We start from the raw sequence: 19,617 nt of genomic DNA on the forward strand, positions 1-19,617 counted from the left end.
CAGGTTGTGCAAACTCTAGGATGAGATAAAGAGCCTCTTTTGCATATATTGTCGATGGCTCAACTGATAAACAAAAATATACAGTTTTAATGCAACAAACAGAGAAAAATAGAAGTTTCTTCTAAATGATAATCTAAAAATATTTAAGTTCTGTATGTAAATGAATATTTGTTTTACAACAGATTTGATGTTTTCAAATAATATGTTGTACTTAGGCGACATAATTTTGTGTGGTGCAGAGTGACTACATAACAGAAATCAAACCTAATATGGTAAATGTATTCCTTTGAATCAGCTAAAGTTTCTGTGAGTTATCACAGATGGAAATTATTAAACTGTGCATCTACAGATCATTGAAAAGAGCTTTTACTTGTTGTAATCATGAAGGTTTTCTAAAATATCTTAATTACTAGTCAAAATGCTCATTTGTGACTCGTACTTGCAGCTTTACTTGGTAATGTGAATGTTAAAATTAATAGTGCAAAAATGTATGAAGTGTTTAGCTCACTGATGTCACACCAGCAGTACATAATGCTGCAATACACAGAGAGTGATGGGAAATTATGAGTGATGAAATATTTATTGGCAAACAAAAATATGAGTAAGTGTTGGATAGTGGTTTTATAGACTATTAGAAAAAGAACTGGAGCCTAAAAATGACTGAATAAAAATTATGCAATCAGTGAAAACTAAAATACAGGAAAACTTACTGAAGAATGCAGCATCATCATTTTCAGTACATGCAAAAAGTGGTTAACTATGAAAAGATTTCCTTTTGTAATAATGAAAATGTTTGAATCATTTGACCTTAATACCACATCTAAGAGGTAAAGGCACATACATCCAATTTCCACAGTTTCATTGTAAGACTGTGTTTGTGACACTAAGACACTGCTTCATTCATGGAAGATGGGAGGCAATTCCAGCTCATGACCAACTTAGGCAGTGTTAAATGGACATGCACCCTATTAAGAACACCTAAATTAACCATGAGGTGAAGCAGGACTGCTGCCCTTCTTTCACAAATAAATCTGTGTTTGCATATTGAAAATATGGCCTTATGTTACAATTGTGGAAATTACGTTCATACTGCTTTAGCTCTCAGGTATGCAAATGCAGGTACTGCTATGAATTCGTATTGACAAAAGAAAAGGAAAAGTTAAACCTTACACAAACACACCAAAAGCCCTAGGGTGGAGGACACAGAGGGACAAATGGCATGCGCTAAAACTCAGATCAAATGATAAAACCTACCCTCACGAATAAAACGTAAAACTAAAGCTGCTGTTGAGGAATTGCCATCCAACACCACTGGTAGGGTGCTGAGAAAGTTAAAAGAGTGCTGCAGTGTGGCTAAAAGTGGACAGTCCAGCAAGAGGTGGACGACTGTTACTTGGGAGCCACAGTGACATTGAGGTGGGTCCACATGACAGAGGAGGTAACTACGTGTGAGCCACATATGGTCAATGCAGAGCCGACGAAGGACAACTGATTCCCTGCGAGAAGCCTGCAGAGAAGACTTCCACACATTCGCAGTCTCCTCAGTGACACACAGTTTGTTGTGAATATTGTTATGCCGCTTCATCTCCCAAAGCCAAAAAACCTTGCGGCATAAGACAGAATGCAGATCAGTTTCAGAGATTCCCATCTCCAGGAGCGGTGTCTGCTTATCCTGTTTGGCCAGCATGTCAGCAAGTTTGTTGTCTGGGATTCCGACATGTCCTGGGGCCCACACAAACACCACTGAACGATTGGACTGCTCCAGGGCAGATATGGACTACTGGATGTTCACTACCAAAATATGGTGAGGATAGCAATGGCTGATAGCTTGTAAGCTGTTCAGGGAGTCAGAACAGAGAAGAAACGACCTACCAGAACAGGAACGGATGTACTGAAGTGCACAAGATATGCCCACAAGCTCTGCAGTGAATACGCTGCACCCAGCAGCCAAAGAATGCTGTGGAATATGGCCTCTGTGGACATAGGTGAAGCCAGAATTACCATCAACCATTGAGCCATTATTGTAAATAACTTCAGAGACCCAGAACACGATAAGAATCTAGAGGAAGTGACAGCGAAGATCGATAGGGTTAATGGAGTCCTTAGGGCCATGGAAAAGGTCCAGACGAAGCATCAGCCGAGGTGTACACCATGGAGGTGCATGTGAATGGACCTCAAGTAGAGGTGGTAGAAGGAAGGACTCCAGTTCTGAGAGAAGGGATCACACGTAAAATGCAATCATGTGCCCTGATGTGGGCCGCCAATGCGGCAGATGAATTGCCGTGGGTGGGAAAAGGAGGTGGTAATTCGGATGCTCAGGAGAATTACAAATGTGTGCCACATAACTGGTGAGCAGTTGTGCACATCAGATCCACAATGGAGGGACTCTGGCCTCCAACAGACTTGTTCTAAAAGCTCCTGTCATTAGGTGAACACCAAAGTGGTGCACTGGGTTGAATAAACGCAACACAGAGGGTGCTGCCAAACCATAAACTAGACTCCCATAGTCAAGGTGGGATTGAACATGGGCTCTGTAGAGCTGCAGCAGTGTAGAGTGATTTGCACCCCAGTTGGTGTTGCTCAGGCAGTGGAGAGCATTGAGGTCCCGCCAGCACTTCCGTTTAAGCTGACGAAGCTGAGGTTGCCAAGACAGTCGGACATCAAAAACCAGTCCTAAGAACTGACATGTCCTCACTACAGAGAGTGGATCATCATTAAGCTAAAGTTCTGGTTCCTGATGAATGGTACGACACTGACAGAAGAGCATGACACATGACTTCACTGCTGAAAATTGGAAGCCATAAGCTAAAGCCCACGATGTGCCTTGTGAATGGCTCCCTGTAGGCGCCACTCAGAAACACCAGTATTGGAGGAGCAATACAAAACGCAGAAGTCATCCGCATACAGAGAAGGGGAAACTGACAGCCCTACACCTGCTGCTAGGCCGTTAATGGTCACTAAAAATGGAGGTACACTCAATATGGAGTCCTGCAGAATGCCATTCTCCTGAATATGGGTGGAGCTATGGGAGGCACCAACTTGGACATGGAAAGTATGGAGCAACAGGAAGTTTTGGATAAAAATCGGTAGCAGGCCCTGGAGACACCACTTATACAATGTGGCAAGGATATGATGTTGGCAGATCATGTCATATGCTTTACATATGTCAAAAAAGATGGCAACCAGGTGTTGGCATCCGTAAAAGGCTGTTCGGATGGCAGACTCGAGGAATACAGGTTTATCAGTGGTAGAGCGACCCTGGCAGAAGCCTCCCTAATATTGAGGCAGTAGGCCATGTGACTCCAGCACCCAACCCAACTGCCAACACACCATACATTCCAGCAGCTTACAGAGAATGTTGGTGAGGCTGATGGACCAATAGCTATCCACTCAGGTGGGTTTTTACTGGGTTTTAGCATCAGAATGGTGGTGCTCTCCTGCCATTGCAATGGAAAGATGCCATTGCACTAGATCCAGTTGAAGATGATGAGAAGGTATCGCTTGTAGTCAGACGAGATGTTTCATCATCTGACTGTGGGTCTGATCTGGCCCAGGAGCTGTGTTGTTGCAGTGTGCAAGGATTTTGATGAGCTTCCACTCTGTAAATGGGGTGTTATAGGATTCACTGTGGCATGTAGTGAACAAGAGAACTTTCCTTTCGATCCACCATTTCAGAGTGTGAAAGGCTGGGGAGGTAGTCCTCTGATGCAGGAGCTTGAGCATGTACCACGTATGTGATTCTTCAATTTCTCCAGGCGTATTTTATGACGAAATAAATCTCGGGTGAACAGCCTGGTATGAGTGTGCATAGGACACAATATTTCGGCAACCTACCACATTGCCATCATCAGGAGCGCTGATGTAGTGACCAGCGGTGGGCCGGCACCAGTATATCCCCCTCCCGCTCCTCCTTCAGGCGCTTCCTATGAGTCGGTGCAGTCCATGCCCCACACGTGGTCCAGATACAGCGTCTGTTCTCCTGCCGTTTGGGCGCTGCGTCCTTGGTCTTCTCATTCAGGAGGGTCTGCCGGCACCACTCTCGTTACTCTTCCCTCCTCCCCTGAAGTCGGTACACTCTGGGAAATGTGCTTTTTCTTCTTAGTGTGGGTGATCGCGGGTTCCCACGCCTTGCTAAGGACGTAACCACTGTCACGATTTAGTTGTGGCTCCCTTACTCTGACCTCTATGGCTTCTTTGATGACACAGTCCCAGTCTTTGGAAGTCTGTGTCAGGACTTTGGTTTGGTCATAATCCATGCTGTGGAGTTCCGACAGGCACTGCTCAGTGATGGCCAACTTACTGAGCTGTTGCAGTCTAGTGTGCCGTTCCTGTTCTCAGCATCGGTCCTCAATGGTACGAATGGTCTGCCCTACGTATACACTACTGCATTGGCAAGGTATCTGATAAACCCCTGATTTACATAGACCAAGGTTGTCCTTGACACTAAAAGGAGAGGACTCTTGGTTTTGCTTGGAGAACAGAAGATTGTTTTCACTTGGTGTTTACCTAAAATGTGTGAAATTTTTCCAGATAATGCCCCACAAAATGGAATAATAGCCAAGGCCACTCCTCCTGAGGTTCATCCTCAGTTTTCGCTGGTGCTCCAGGTGTGGGATGTAGAGCCTTCCGAATTTGCCCTTCCTTGTAACCGTTCCTCCAAAACATGGCCTTCAGAGGGTCCAATTCTAGTTGGAGACTGTCCCTGTCAGAAACGGTGTGAGCTCTGTCTACAAGAGACCTATATATACTGGCGCCAGCCCACTGCCGGTCAATACATCAGTGCACCTGACGATGGCAATGAGGTCAATTGCCGAAATATTGTGTCCTATGCACATTCACCCAAGATTTATTTCATCAAGTGACACTTATGTTGCTGTAGAGCTCACCAACGGTCTTTAATTGCCTCTGTGACTTCCAGCAACCACCAAAGGACTGTCTTTCACTAGGGGCAATCTAGAGAACAAGGGATCACGTTTCCCACCACAGAAATGTTCGTTGTATTGACCTGCTCAATCACGACATCAATGGCACCATGTGGGGTATATTCAACGGTGACAGAAGAGGTAAATGCTACCCAGTGTGCCTTGTTTAAAGCCCATTTGGGTAGGTGTCCATGGGCATGACGCCGGACGAGTGACAGGAAGATGGGGAAGTGGTCACTACCACAAGGGTCAATCATGTGCTCTCCATGGGAAAAGTCCTGTGCTACAAATCGATAAATCAATGGCCGAGTAACTACCATGAGCCACACTGAAATGTGTGGTAGCCCCATTATTTAAGAGGCAGAGGTTGGGTTGGGACGGTAAATTTTCGACATTCTGCCACGACCAGTAAGCATGGTGCTACCCCACAAGGGGTTATGGGCATTAAAATCTCCCAAAAATAGGAAAGGTTTAGGGAGCCGATCAATCAGTGCAGCCAATACATTCAGGGGTACTGCACCATCTGGAGGGAGATATACGTTGCAGACAGTTATTTCCTGCATCGTCCTTATCCTGACAGCGACAGCTTCAAGAGGAGTTTGAAGTGGCACAAGTTCACTACAGACTGAGTTTATGGCATAAGTGCAAACTCCACCTGACACACTATTATATTTGCTACGGTTCTTGTAATATCCCCTGTAGCCATGAAGGGCAGGGGTCCGCATTGCTGGGAACCAGATTTCCTGAAGGGAAATGTAGAAACCAGGTGTAAAGCTTAACAGTTGCCGTAGCTCAGCCAGGTGGTGGAAATAACTGCCACAATTTCACTGGAGGATGACATCGTGAGACTGGGAAGGTATGAAACACTCAATGAGGCAGTCTATGACTCAGGGTCACCTGCTGCCACTGACTTATTTCCTGAGCAGGCTATATCCATTGTGTCTGAGGGTTTGGCAAGATCTAGGTCCTTGGTGGACACCAGAATCTTCACCTCATCCACAGACGCAGAGCTTGTAGGCAGCGGTGGTGTGGATGCCACCACAATTCCCTTGGTCTTGAGTGTCTTCTTTCTGGATTTCTCTTGCTGATCCTTGGGTTTCTCTGGCTGGGAGAGCTTCACTGATTCAGTCTCAGGAAATGAGGACAATCGTGAAGCCCTACGACCAGCTGCTTTTGGGCACTTCAGCCACTGGCGGGTGTCATCTTTCCCACTAGCAGAAACCTGGGAAGGCAGTGACCCAAGGGACCCCTTCCTAGTGAGAGGAGACAAACAAGACTTACACTTCTCTGGCTGAGAAGTGGGGACTGGTGTCCCTGATGGTTTGAGGGACAGTGCTCCCGAGGAAGATGGTGTGGGAGCAACAGAGAGGGAAGTGCCCCCCCCCCCCCCCAACCATCAAGGGGGCAGGTGTAGTCTTCCGGTTCTAAGAGCCAACTGGAACTGATGGGGCTACCACTGTTCCCATAGGAGCAGCATAAGAAGATGTCATACTCACAGGATGTAGGCACTCAAATTTCCTCTTAGCCTTAGTGCAAGTCAGTTGGTCAAGGGTCTTGTATCCCATGATTTTCCTTTCTTGCTGTAAAATCCTGCAGTCTGGTGAGCAAGGGGAATGATGCTCTCCACAGTTGACACAGATGGGAGGCAGAGCACATGGAGTATTGGGACAGAATGGACATCCACAATTTCTACATATGATGCTGGAAGTACAGCAGGAAGACATATGGCCAAACTTCCAGCACTTAAAGCATCACATTGGGGGAGAAATGTATGGCTTGACATCACAGCAGTAGACCATCACCTTGATCTTCTCAGGTAATGTGTCACCCTCAAAGGCCAAGATGAAGGCACTGGTGGCGGGCTGATGGACGTACCAGATGAATTGAACTCCTCGTCGCTCTAAGAGGTGTGCAGCTTGGCATCAGACTGCAAAAGAAGGTCTCTGTGTAATGTAATACCCTGGACCATATTTAAGCTCTTATGAGGCGTGATGGTAATACAAACATCACCCAGGTTGTCACAAGCAAGGAATACCCATGACTGGGCAGAGGATGCCGTTTTTATCAAGACTGACCCTGACCATATTTTGGACAAGCCCTCCACCTCCCTAAACCTGTCCTCTAAATGCTCTACAAAAAACTGAGGCTTCATCAAGACAAAAGAGTCCCCATCACTCTCATACATACGAGGTACTGTGGTGAATAATGTTCGCTGCCATCCTAAGCCTGGCATTCCTCCCATGGTGTGGCCAGGGAGGGGAATGATTTAGGATCATACTTCCTTGCATTGTACTGAGACTTGGAACGCTTAGAGACTGCTGGTGTTTGATCACCACCAAGTGATGATGTGGTACACTTCATTGCGCATCATTCGCTCTGATACCAACCACTCTGACCAGGGGACCTCCCCATGGGTGCCATCCAGTCACAAAAAAGACCACCTGGCAGGATGCCATTGCCGGGAGCCGTGATACCCCAGGGTGACAGGCATCTACTCCTTGGTATACGTGGGGAGTTAACGGTGCAGGCACCAGCAGAGCGATCCCTGTGTAGTCAGGGGGCTACAACCAACAGGGTACATGGTGATCCCACCACAACAGACTGGCTACCATGCTGGAAATAAGGTGCGAAGAATTCCATGGGCTAAGGATCTCAATGAATGATTGACACGGTACACCAAGTAAGGCACCCTTCCCCAATTGGCTCGCTCTTCGGGAAAATTTTGAAAAATGGGGGTCAAACACTACAGGAGACCATCACATAAAGGCCAAAAGGTGTGAAACTCCTTTTAGTCACCTCTTACGACAGGCAGGAATACCTCAGACCTTTTCTAATCCCCGGGCCCACAGGGGGCAGAATGTGTCATAAATGTAAATAAATGAGCCAAGTAAAATATATATTAAAAGCCATATTTAAAATGTAACACAATGATTTACCAAAAAGGCACAGCAAGTAACTAAAAAGGTGACTGTTAATGCATTTGTCAGCTGAGGAAGTAATAAAATGAAGTCTGTTTGGGAAGAAGCACTTACTGCAAAACTGAGTTGGCCTGCGGGATCACATTATGATGTCTTTTGACATGCCTTCAAAATATTACGGGAAATTATAAATAGCTTTCACACGGAAGACCTCACTGGTCCATTCCAGTAATTAATAGACTGAGTTGAAATAGGAGTTAGTTATTTGCATGTTCCACTGTTCATGATTGCAATTTTTCACAGTGATATTGCTCTTGTTCTCAGTTGAAAATATGATAACATGCTAATCATTTACATGATTTCTTAAGTTTTTATCAGTATTATTAACATCCATAAAGTGATTTATCCTTAGCTATGCTCTCTCTCTCTCTCTCTCTCTCTCTCTCTCTCTCTCTCTCTCACACACACACACACACACACACACACACACACACACACACACACACACAAATCTTATTATTACATATCAGAAATTGTTCTAGACAGTAGGAGTTGTGAAGCAGATGAGATTTCAGTTCATGTTTGAAGTTAATTTTAATATCTATTAAATTTTTTACATCAGTGAGAAGGTGGACAAAGACGGCAACACATCTCACTCATTTCTATGCTACATTATGGCTCAGTGAGTCATTTCTATTTCTAGTATCTATTTATGAATGTCAGTGGTGTTTTGAAATAAAACTGTAATTGATTGTTAGCAACAAACTTCATTAGGTAGCATAAGTTTTGTGAGACTGTTGTCAGTATGTCTATTTAAAGAACTGTATAAGAGAGGTTCTAAAGTAAACACCAAATATTATCCCTATTACATGCTTCTGTACAACAATCACTTTTTTCCTTAGTGATGAGTTAGCACAGAATACATAAGTCAACTTTTTGACATTTTTGCCTCCAAAATTTGATTTTATCCATAACACAGCAGTTGCAGATCTTAACACATGTAAGACGACCTGTAAAATGTGACATCCTAGGTTCATACCAATACAAACACCTACAAATTTAGAATATTCCATTTCATTTATTGATTTACCCTTCTCTATTATTTATAATGCTGTTGTCAGGCCTTGTGCAGCACAGAATTGCATGTACTGTGATGTCTCTATGTTCAGTGACAGTCCATTTGCAGAGAACCAGTTATTAATTTTCAAGAATGTTGAAGTTACTTCATTATGTTGAAATTACTTCATTAGACTTCAATCATCAGCAAAGAGAACTATTTCTGCTCTTGGATATCTGTAGACAAATCATTTACATGTACCAGTATTGACCCCTATAGTCATCTGTAATGGTTACTCCCTGTTCTGAAGATAATATTTGACTGTGTACACTCCATGAGTTTCTTAATGCTCCATTTACCAGCAAGATTTCTGATACCATAATATTTTTGATTCTATGGAAGAACATTGTGAATTGTGGAATCAAATGCTTTTGATAAGCCACAAACAATACCAGTAGGCAATATTTTGTCATTTAAATTATTTACAGTCTGATTTATCAGTTGAGAAATAGCATCTTCTGTGGAGACACTCTTTTAAATCGAAACTGAGAGTGACAAAGCATTCTATTTTGAGAGGGTGTGCAATGGTTCTTGCATACATAATTTTTTCCAGTACATTTGACGAGGAAGTGAGTAATGAAATTGGTCAGTAATTATTAACATCTGTGTTACAACATTTTTTTGTAAAGATATCTGTTGATACTGCCATATATCAGTCTGTTTGGAAACATCTTCTGTGGCAGAGATACATATTTTACTTGAGATGTTTTCACCTACATAAGATTTATTGTTTTTGAGGGAGATATGCGCTGGAGAATTGTAGAATATTCATTATACAGAAGAATCAGCTACTCATGCAGCAGAGAACTTTTGGAGTGTCCTTGTGGGTTTTTTGGGCTAGGCGATAGTTTTAAGTTCTTTGATGAACCTCGACAGTTGATATGCAGAGGGCAAAACCAGACAATATACAAAGTAAACACACTTTGAATGTCAAGATTTTAATAGTAAACTGCCAAAGAATTTTACAACCCTCCAGCAAAACTGTCACACTCAAATTATATTCAGAAATGAGAGCTGGACGAAACCAGAAGAAGAAAACTCTGAAATACACTGTGATCAAAAGTATCCAGACACCCCCAAAAACATACATTTTTCCTATTAGGTGCATTGTGCTGCCACCTACTGCCAGGTACTCCATATCAGCGACCTCAGTAGTCATTAGACATTGTGAGAGTGGATTGCGGTGTGAGACTTGTTCGAAGAATTTTCACTGGGGGGAATGCAGTGGGGAAGCCAGTGGGCATTCTGGTGAGATCCTCTCCTGGAACTGCAGGTTATGTAGCAAGAGTAAGTTGATAGAGGAGCAGGAGCATGAGATCTGTGCCCTTCAGGTGCAGTTGAAAAACGTACAGGAGGAGCTAGATAGGATGAGGAGGGAGGGGGGTTGGGGAATGGGAGCTGGCTGTTGGCAAGAGATCTGCTAGGAGAAGGAGATTTTCAGATAGTTTTACTATTGGTGTTTGTAATAGATATGACCAACTGTCAGAGTCTAGTGGAGAGGAATCTCTAGTAGCTGTAGATGTAGGAAGTATGCAGCAGACCTCAGCAGTTGCGGTGGCTAGGACAGTTGCAAAGCCTAAGAGAAAGAAGAAGGTTCTGCTGTTAAGTAGTTCTCATGGTAGAGGCGTAGGCCAGCAGTTGCAGGAAGTTTTGGGGAGTGAGTACCAGGTCACCAGCATTGTCAAGCCTAATGCAGGATTGGCTCAGGTGACTGTTCACATAGGGGTGTTATGTAAGGATTTTACCAAAGAGGATCTGGTAGTGATTGTGGGTGGGGCTGGTAATAGTATTGATAGGGATGGGGAGTATGACATAGATGGTGACCTGGAAAAGATAGCCACTCAGACTGGCAACACAAATGTGCATTTTGTGGAACTGTTTCAGCGCCACGATCCGCCTCATCTTAATACAGCCGTCAGGTGTAATAACATGAGACTTGGGGGTGCGCTGATGACAGAAGGCATGAGTCATATTTCACTGGTGTCGGTGGAGTCTATCAGCAGGACGGGTTTCACTAGACATGGCCTGCACCTCAACAGGTATGGAAAGGGGAGGTTGGCAAAGCATATAGGTGACAGCATAGGTGGGGGTGGTGGGATCACTCATGGGAAAATTACGGTAGTTGTGAGTGTTAGAGCTGTACCTTTTTTAGACTGAAGTCAGATAATAGGTATTCCTGCTTAAGGGAAGTCTCTCTAACAAAGAAACCACTTTTGACAAAGCTTAGGTATCCGATTAATGAGGGAATTAGTATATTTCATCAAAATATACAAGGTATTAGAGGTAAAGTCAGTGAACTGCTTATAGATGTTGACTCTGAAATTATTGGTATATCTGAACACTTCTTAAATAAGAAGGTAATTCAGAGGCTTCCTTTACCAGGATACAGGTTGGCTGGCAGCTTTTCTAGGAGCTCTTTGCGATGTGGGGGAGTAGCCATGTATGTGAAAAACGGTAGCCCATTTGAGTCAATTGATGTTTCAAAGTACTGCACTGAAAAGGTGTTTGAATGTTGTGCAGGTGAGGTTAAATTTACTGGAGCTAAACTTCTTACTGTTGTTATTTATAGATCCCCAGACTCCGATTTCACAACATTCTTGCTACAGCTAGAGGAGGTTCGTGGTTCACTTTATAGGAAATACTAAAAGTTAGTTATATGTGGTGACTTCAATATTAATTGTATAAGGAAAAGGATGCTGGTAGACCTCCTTAATTCATATAATCTTATGCAAAACGTATTCTTTCCAACGAGAGTGCAAGGGAACAGTAGAACAACCATAGACAATATTTTTGTTCATTCCTTATTACTAGAAGGGCATTCTGTTAGCAAAAAGGTGAATGGCCTTTCAGATCATGATGCACAAATTTTAAGTCTAAAAGATTTTTGTGCTGCAACACATGTTAAATATAGTTACCAACTTTTTAGGAAAGCTGATCCAATTGCTGTAGAGACTTTTGTAAACCTTATCAAGGAACAAGAGTGGCAAGATGTTTATAGTGCTGATACAGCAGACGATAAATATAATGCTTTCCTCAAGACCTTTCTCATGCTCTTTGAAAGTTGCTTTCTGTTAGAACGTTCAAAACAGGGTACTAGCACAAACAGGCAGCCTAGGTGGCTGACTAAAGGGATAAGAATATCTTGTGGAACAAAGTGGCAATTATATCAAAACGTTAGAAACAGTCACAATCTACATGCAGCAGCCCATTACAAACAGTATTGTAAGGTGCTTAAAAAAGTTATTAGGAAGGCAAAAAGTATGTAGTATGCAGATAGAATAGCTAAGTCTCAGGACAAAATTAAAACCATATGGTCAGTGGTAAAGGAAGTGGCTGGTCTGCAGAGACAGGTCGAGGATATTGAATCAGTGCGTAGTGGGAATGTCCGTGTTACTGATACGTCACATATATGTACAGTATTTAATAATCACTTTCTGAATATAGCAGGTGAACTAAATAGAAACCTAGTCCCAACAGGGAATCATATAGCGCTCATAGAAAAAAGTGTTCCGAGACTGTTACCTGAAATGCTCCTCCATGATACTGACAAGAGGAAGATTGAGTTAATAATTAAATCACTAAAGACCAAGAACTCTCATGGATATGACGGGGTATCTAGCAGAATACTGAAGTATTGTTCCATGTATGTTAGCCCAGTACTTAGCCATATCTGTAACTTTTCCTTTAGGAGTTTTAATGGAACTGACAAATAGACATCATTTTATTTTATTATACAATAAAGTCATGTTAAAAAAAGCTTTTGCTTAAGATAATACTAAGTTAGGTGTTGCGATCAATAATCAATATTGGAATTGTATGTTCTTTGTAGCTTACGACCGTGATCTTTGGTCTACAATGGGTTTACAGGCACTTGAGTGTTGGCCACGGTTGAGTGTAGTTATGTATATAGTTTTGGCAATAAATATGTTTTTGATACAAAGAAACCGTGGAGTACTGCGTCATTTTTTGATAGTCCAGTAATAATTAAAAAACCCGCACCTCTTCTTGGACCCAGAACAGCAAAAGAATCATCGCCTAGACAACGAGAAGCCACATGGACAGCGCAGACTCAGCAGCATCAACAAAGGAGACATCATGGCCAGCTCTACTAAAGTATTATGCAGCCATTAGCCACACCATAACAGTGCCCTTATGGAGATAACTTTTCCTGAACAGTAGAGGGGGTTCGTGACAGAGTGGTCAGTTTCCTGACCGATTAAAGTACCCGGTAGTGAAGCCACTTTATAAGAAGGGAGACAGGGATAATGTTGACAATTATAGACCTATTTCTATGCCATTGGTGTTTGATAAAGTTATCGAGAGGGTTGTATATAAAAGGTTACTGGAGCATTTAAATTCACATAATTTGCTGTCAAATGTACAGTTTGGTTTTAGAAATGGCTTAACAACTGAAAATGCTATAGTCTCTTTTCTCTGTGAGGTTTTGGATGGATTAAATAAAAGGTTGCGAACATTAGGTGTTTTCTTTGATTTAACGAAGGCTTTTGACTGTGTTGACCACAAAATATTACTGCAGAAGTTGGACCATTATGGAGTAAGGGGAGTAGCTTACAATTGGTTCGCCTCTTACTTTAAGAACAGAAAGCAGAAGGTAATTCTCCGCAATATTGAGAGTGGTAGTGATGTTCAGTCCCAATGGGGCACCCAAGGGTCGGTGCTGGGGCCACTGCTGTTTCTTATTTATATAAATGATATGCCTTCTAGTGTTAAAAGTGATTCAAAATTATTTCTGTTTGCTGATGACACCAGCTTGGTAGTGAAGGATCTTGTGTGTAATAATGAGACATTATCAAATAATGTAGTTCGTGGCTTGTGGAAAATAATTTGGTGCTAAATCACAGTAAGACTCAGTTTTTACAGTTTCTAACTCACAATTCCACAAGAACTGATATTTTAATCAGACAGAATGGGCATATTATAAGCAAGACGGAACAGTTCAAGTTCCTAGGCGTTCGGATAGATAGTGAGCTGTTGTGGAAAGCCCATGTTCAGGATCTTGTTCAGAAACTAAATGCCACTTTACTTACCATTAGAACAATATCTGAAATAAGAGACATTTCAACACGAAAAGTAGTCTACTTCGCATATTTTCATATGCTTATGTCATATGGTGTTTTTTTGGGGTAATTCTTCTGATTCAAAAAGGGTATTTTTGGCTCAAAAACAGGCTGTTCGAGCTATGTGTGGTGTAAGTTCAAAAACCTCGTGTCAACCCCTATTCAATAGTCAGGGAATTTTGACATTGCCCTCACAGTATATACTTTCTTTAATGTCGTTTGTTGTTAGCAATATTAGCTTATTCCCACGAGTTAGCAGGTTTCACTCAGTTAATACTAGGCAGAAATCAAATCTGCATGTGGAATGCATTTCCTTGACTCTTGTGCAGAAAGGAGTGCAGTATTCTGCTGCATCCATTTTCAATAAGCTACCAGAAGAACTCAAAAATCTTAGCAGTAGCGCAAACACTTTTAAGTCTAAACTGAAGAGTTTCCTCATGGCTCACTCCTTCTATTCTGTCGAGGAGCTCCTGGAAGAGCTAAAAAATTAAGCAAATTCCAGTGTTACATTCTTGATTTTCTTTATTTAAACTAACGATTTGTCACCTGAATATGTTTCTTATATTTCATTTTATCTGTTTCTACAATCGTGTTATAATTTCATGTATTGACTCGCTCCATGACCATGGAGACTTCTCCTTAATGTGGTCCCAAGGAACAATAAATAAATAAATAAATAAATAAAGAGAGCAGAATGGGGCATTCCGCAGAACTCACAGACTTCGAACTTGGTCTGGTGATTGGGTGTCACTTGTGTCATTCATCTGTACACAAGATCAACACACTCACAAACATCCCCAAACATCCCTAGGTTCACTGTTTCCGATGTGATAGTGAAGTGGAAACACGAAGGGACACGTACAGCACAAAAGCGTACAGGCTGATCTTGTCTGTTAACTCACAGAGACCGCTGACAGTTGAAGAGGATTCTAATGTGTAATAGGCACACATCATCCAGACCATGACACAGTAATTCCAAACTGTATCAGGGTCCACTGAGAAAACTTGGATCTCATGGTCGAGCAGCTGCTCACAAGCCACAAATCACGGTGGTAGATGCCAAACGATTCCTCACTTGATGTAAGGAGTGTAAACATTGGATGATCAAACAGTGGAAAAACGTTGTGTGGAGTGATGAATCATGGTACAGAGTGTGGTGATCTGATGGCCGAGTGTGGGATGGCGAATGCCTGGTGAATGTCATCTGCCAGCGTGTGTAGTGCCAACAGTAAAATTCGGAGGCAGTGATGTTATGGTGTGGTTGTGTTTTTCATGGAGGGGGCTTGCACACCTTGTTGTTTTGCATGGCACTATCATAGCACAGGCCTAAATTGATGTTTTAAGCACTTTCTTGCTTCTCACTGTTGAAGAGCAATTCGGGGATGGTGACTGCATCTTTCAACACAGTCAAGCACTTGTTCATAACGCATGGCCTGTGGCGGGATGGTTACATGAGAATAACATTCCTGTAATGGACTAGCCTGCCCAGAGTCCTGACCTGAATCCTATAGAACACCTTTGGGATGTTTTGGAATGCTGACTTCATGCCAAGCCTCACCGACTGACATCGATACCTCTCCTCAGGGCAGCACTCTGTGAAGAATGGGCTGCCATTCCCCAAGAAACCTTCCAGCACTTGACTGAATGTATGCCTACAAGAGTGGAAGCTGTCACCAAGGCTAATGGTGGGCCAACACCATATTGGTCCAGCATTACCAATGGAAGACACCACGAACTTGTAAGTCATTTTCAGCCAGGTGGCCAGGTACTTTTGATCACATAGTGTATTTAACAAGGCATGGAACATATATCAAAAAGACAGCTTAGATGCAATAGGAGCCATGATGTACACTGCAATTGACAAAAATATTGTGTCCATCAAGGTCAAAATAGTGTCCAAGTGTGAAGTTGTCTGGACATGTCTAACCACTTGTCATCAGATGTTTTTCTGGCAGCTCAATTACATCATATCAGTTGTAGAATCATTCAAAGAAAGTCTGTGCTCAGCAATGCAGAAGTACCACAATCACCTAAAGTTAATGTAGGTTTGTCAAATGAAGAAACGGTTGGAGACCATGGCTGCTATATGAAATAAATTGCTGATGGTGGACAGAAACCAGCCACAAATTGTTTTTAGGTTACTTTATCCAAAAAACACCATTACTGGTTTTGAAGTTTTCACAGTTGATCATCAGATGGTTTTTTCATGCTTTCATCAAACCAAATTATACACTAGTTTCCTCTGAATTGCCCTAGAATTATTGTTTGTCCTAGAGCAACTCAGAGGAAACCAATGCATAATTTGTTTTCATGAAAGCACGAAAAAAAAACCACCTGTTGGTGAATTATGAAAAATTCAAAATCAGCAACAGTGCTTTTAGACTTAGGTAGTCTAAAACCAATTTGTGGCCAGTAGCTGTAAGCCATCAACAATTCATTTCATCTAATTTTAGCTGGAGACGACTGTAGCCTATGAAGTATAGACTAGGATTTATATGAATTCACTGAAGGTGGTATGGGCAGATAGTCTTGTGAAGTAGTTCTGAGCACATTTTCCAAAAACTGTCTCAAGTAGCTAGTTCAACAAACTTATGATCAATGGAATTACTTTAGAACTTATAGCTACAAACAGACCTGACTGTACCAACAGTGTCAGTATAGAGACAGATTTCAGCGATCATGATGTCATCACATCAATGACAGTTACTAAAGTTAATAAACCTGTCAAGAAGGCTAGAAGGGTTTTTATGCTGGATACAGCAGATAAGCAGTTATTAGCACCCTATTTAGACATTGATGGACATCATTTAGTGCCAATATGATGGGTATAGAGGAACTAGGGGCAAAGTTTAAACAGATTATAAATTGTGCGCCGAGATGTATGTGCTCGGTAGGTGGATTAAGGGTGGAAAAGACTCACTGGGGCTTAATAATAAATTTCAGAAAATGCTGAGGATACAAGATTGTTGCACACTTGGTTCACAAAAGAATGAGGAAATGTCAGAAGATGAAAGTTAGTCAAAATTTGTGTGTCTATACAAAGACTGATGTGCAGAGCATACGAAAACTCCACCATAATCTTGCAGAGAACCCAAGAGAATTCTGGTACTCTTTTCTGAATATGATTTGAATGCAATCGCTTTGCTGGAGGGTTGTAAATTCAGGGACTTTTTTTACAAATGCTTTGGCAATTTACAGTTAAAATGTTGACATTCTAAGTGTCTTTGCTTTGTATATGATCTGGTTTTGCTCTCTGTACATCAACTGTTGGGCATCCATCAGATAACCTCAAACTATCACATAACCTGAAAAGTGTACTAAGCAGGTTGAAGGCTTTTATTCAGTTGCTTGAAGAACCAATCTGGTGTGGCAATAGAAGATAGCAAAAGGAAAGCTTAGGCTTTAAATTTCACATTTGAAAGATGATTAACACAGTAGGATCTTACAGACATACCATCATTTGACTGTCGCACTCCCTTATGGAGGAATTTCTGGCACTGAGAAGCAACAGAAATAGCTGAATACAAATAAGTCACCAGGCCTGAATGGAACTTCAGTTTGGTTTTACAGATAGTGCTCTTCGGCATTGGCTCCTTACTTAGCTTGCATTTATCATGAATCTCCCATCCAACATAAAGTAAAGTCCTACGCAACTGGGAAATAGCAGAGATGGTTCCTTTATATAAGAAGGGTAAACAAACAGACTTCCAAAATTACAGATTAACAATCTTAACATTGATTTGCTGCAGAATTCTTGAGCATATTCTAATTGGAATATTGTTAGATCTGCCTGAGGTTGGATACTGAGGAATAGGTGGGCACTTATACAGAAAGCAGAAATTGTTAAAAATACACATAATCTGAGTGAATTAACTTTAATGCAGCAAGTCCAACTGTATTCCAGAAATCCTCTAGTCAGAGCTTAGTCATCCCAAACAATCATAGTACAGAGAAACTATGAATAAGACTGCTAATTTACTTGAGGAACTCCACAGACAAACTGGATGAAATCAGTGCTGTATCTTACTTAAGCTGCCTAGGTGGTGGTGCTGATCACGTATACAGCAGGAGGTGTGGCTTCTAGATGGCTGCGGATTGGTGAGGCTGTCGCATGGTTTACTGGCAACCTTGGGATGTGTTCTGCCTGGTGTGGTGTCAATAATGTATGGCACCACATATATAGTATATTACCTGAGACAGAAAAAAACCTCTGTCCACAAATCAGCATGGATTTAGAAAGAATTGTTCACAAAAAACTTGTTTTTTGTTGTTGTGGTCTTCAGTCCTGAGACTGGTTTGATGCAGCTCTCCATGCTACCCTATACTGTGCAAGTTTCTTCATCTCCCAGTACCTACTGAAACCTACATCCTTCTGAATCTGCTTAGTGTATTCATCTCTTGGTCTCCCTCTACGATTTTTACCCTCCACACTGCCTCCAATGCTAAATTTGTGACCCCTTGTTGCCTCAGAACATGTCCTACCAACCAGTCCCTTCTTCTTGTCAAGTTGTGCCACAAAATCCTCTTCTCTCAAATTCTATTTAATACCTCCTCATTAGTTATGTGATCTACTCATCTAATCTTCAGCATTCTTCTGTAGCACCACATTTCGAAAGCTTCTATTCTCTTCCTGTCCAAACTATTTATTGTCCATGTTTCACTTCCATGCATGGCTACACTCCATACAAATACTTTCAGAAACGTCTTCTTGACACTTAAATCTATACTCGATGTTAACAAATTTCTCTTCTTCAGAAATGCTTTCCTTGCCATTGCCAGTCTACATTTTATATCTTCTCTACTTCAACCATCATCAGTTATTTTGCTCCCCAAATAGCAAAACTCCTTTACTACTTTAAGTGTCTCATTTCCTAATCGAATTCCCTCAGCATCACTTGACTTAATTCAACTACATTCCATTATCCTCGTTTTGCTTTTGTTGACGTTCATCTTATATCCTCCTTTCAAGACAATGTCCATTCCATTCAACTCCTCTTCCAAGTCCTTTGCTGTCTCTGACAGAATTACAATGTCACCAGCAAACCTCAAAGTTTTTATTTCTTCTCCATGGATTTTAATGCCTACTCCAAATTTTTCTTTTGTTTCCTTTACTGCATGCTCAATATACAGATTGAATAACATCGGGGAGAGGCTACAACCCTGTCTCACTCCTTTCCCAACCACTGCTTCCCTTTCATGCCCCTCGACTCTTATAACTGCCATCTGGTTTCTGTACAAACTGTAAATAGCCTTTCGCTCACTGTATTTTACCCCTGCCACCTTTAGAATTTGAAAGAGAGTATTCCATTCAACATTGTCAAAAGCTTTCTCCAAGTCTACAAATGCTAGAAATGTAGGTTTGCCTTTCCTAAATCTTTCTTCTAAGATAAGTCTGAGAGTCAGTATTGCCTCAGATGTTCCAACGTTTCTACGGAATCCAAACTGATCTTCCCCGAGGTTGGCTTCTACCAGTTTTTCCATTTGTCTGTAAAGAATTCGTGTTAGTATTTTGCAGCTCTGGCTTATTAAACTGATAGTTTGGTAATTTTCACATCTGTCAACACCTGCTTTCTTCTTGAAGT

General features: G+C 41.8%; 1 protein-coding gene across 1 annotated transcript in view; it reads right to left on the reverse strand.

The window, feature by feature from the left end:
• LOC126298155 (lisH domain-containing protein ARMC9-like) overlaps positions 1 to 19,617 on the reverse strand; it is a 232,051-nt gene that overhangs the window by 19,889 nt on the left and 192,545 nt on the right. The gene's annotated exons all lie outside the window — the stretch shown is intronic.

Source organism: Schistocerca gregaria, chromosome X, assembly GCF_023897955.1.
Source record: "Schistocerca gregaria isolate iqSchGreg1 chromosome X, iqSchGreg1.2, whole genome shotgun sequence".
In the NCBI taxonomy this organism is placed as follows: Eukaryota; Metazoa; Arthropoda; class Insecta; order Orthoptera; family Acrididae; genus Schistocerca; species Schistocerca gregaria.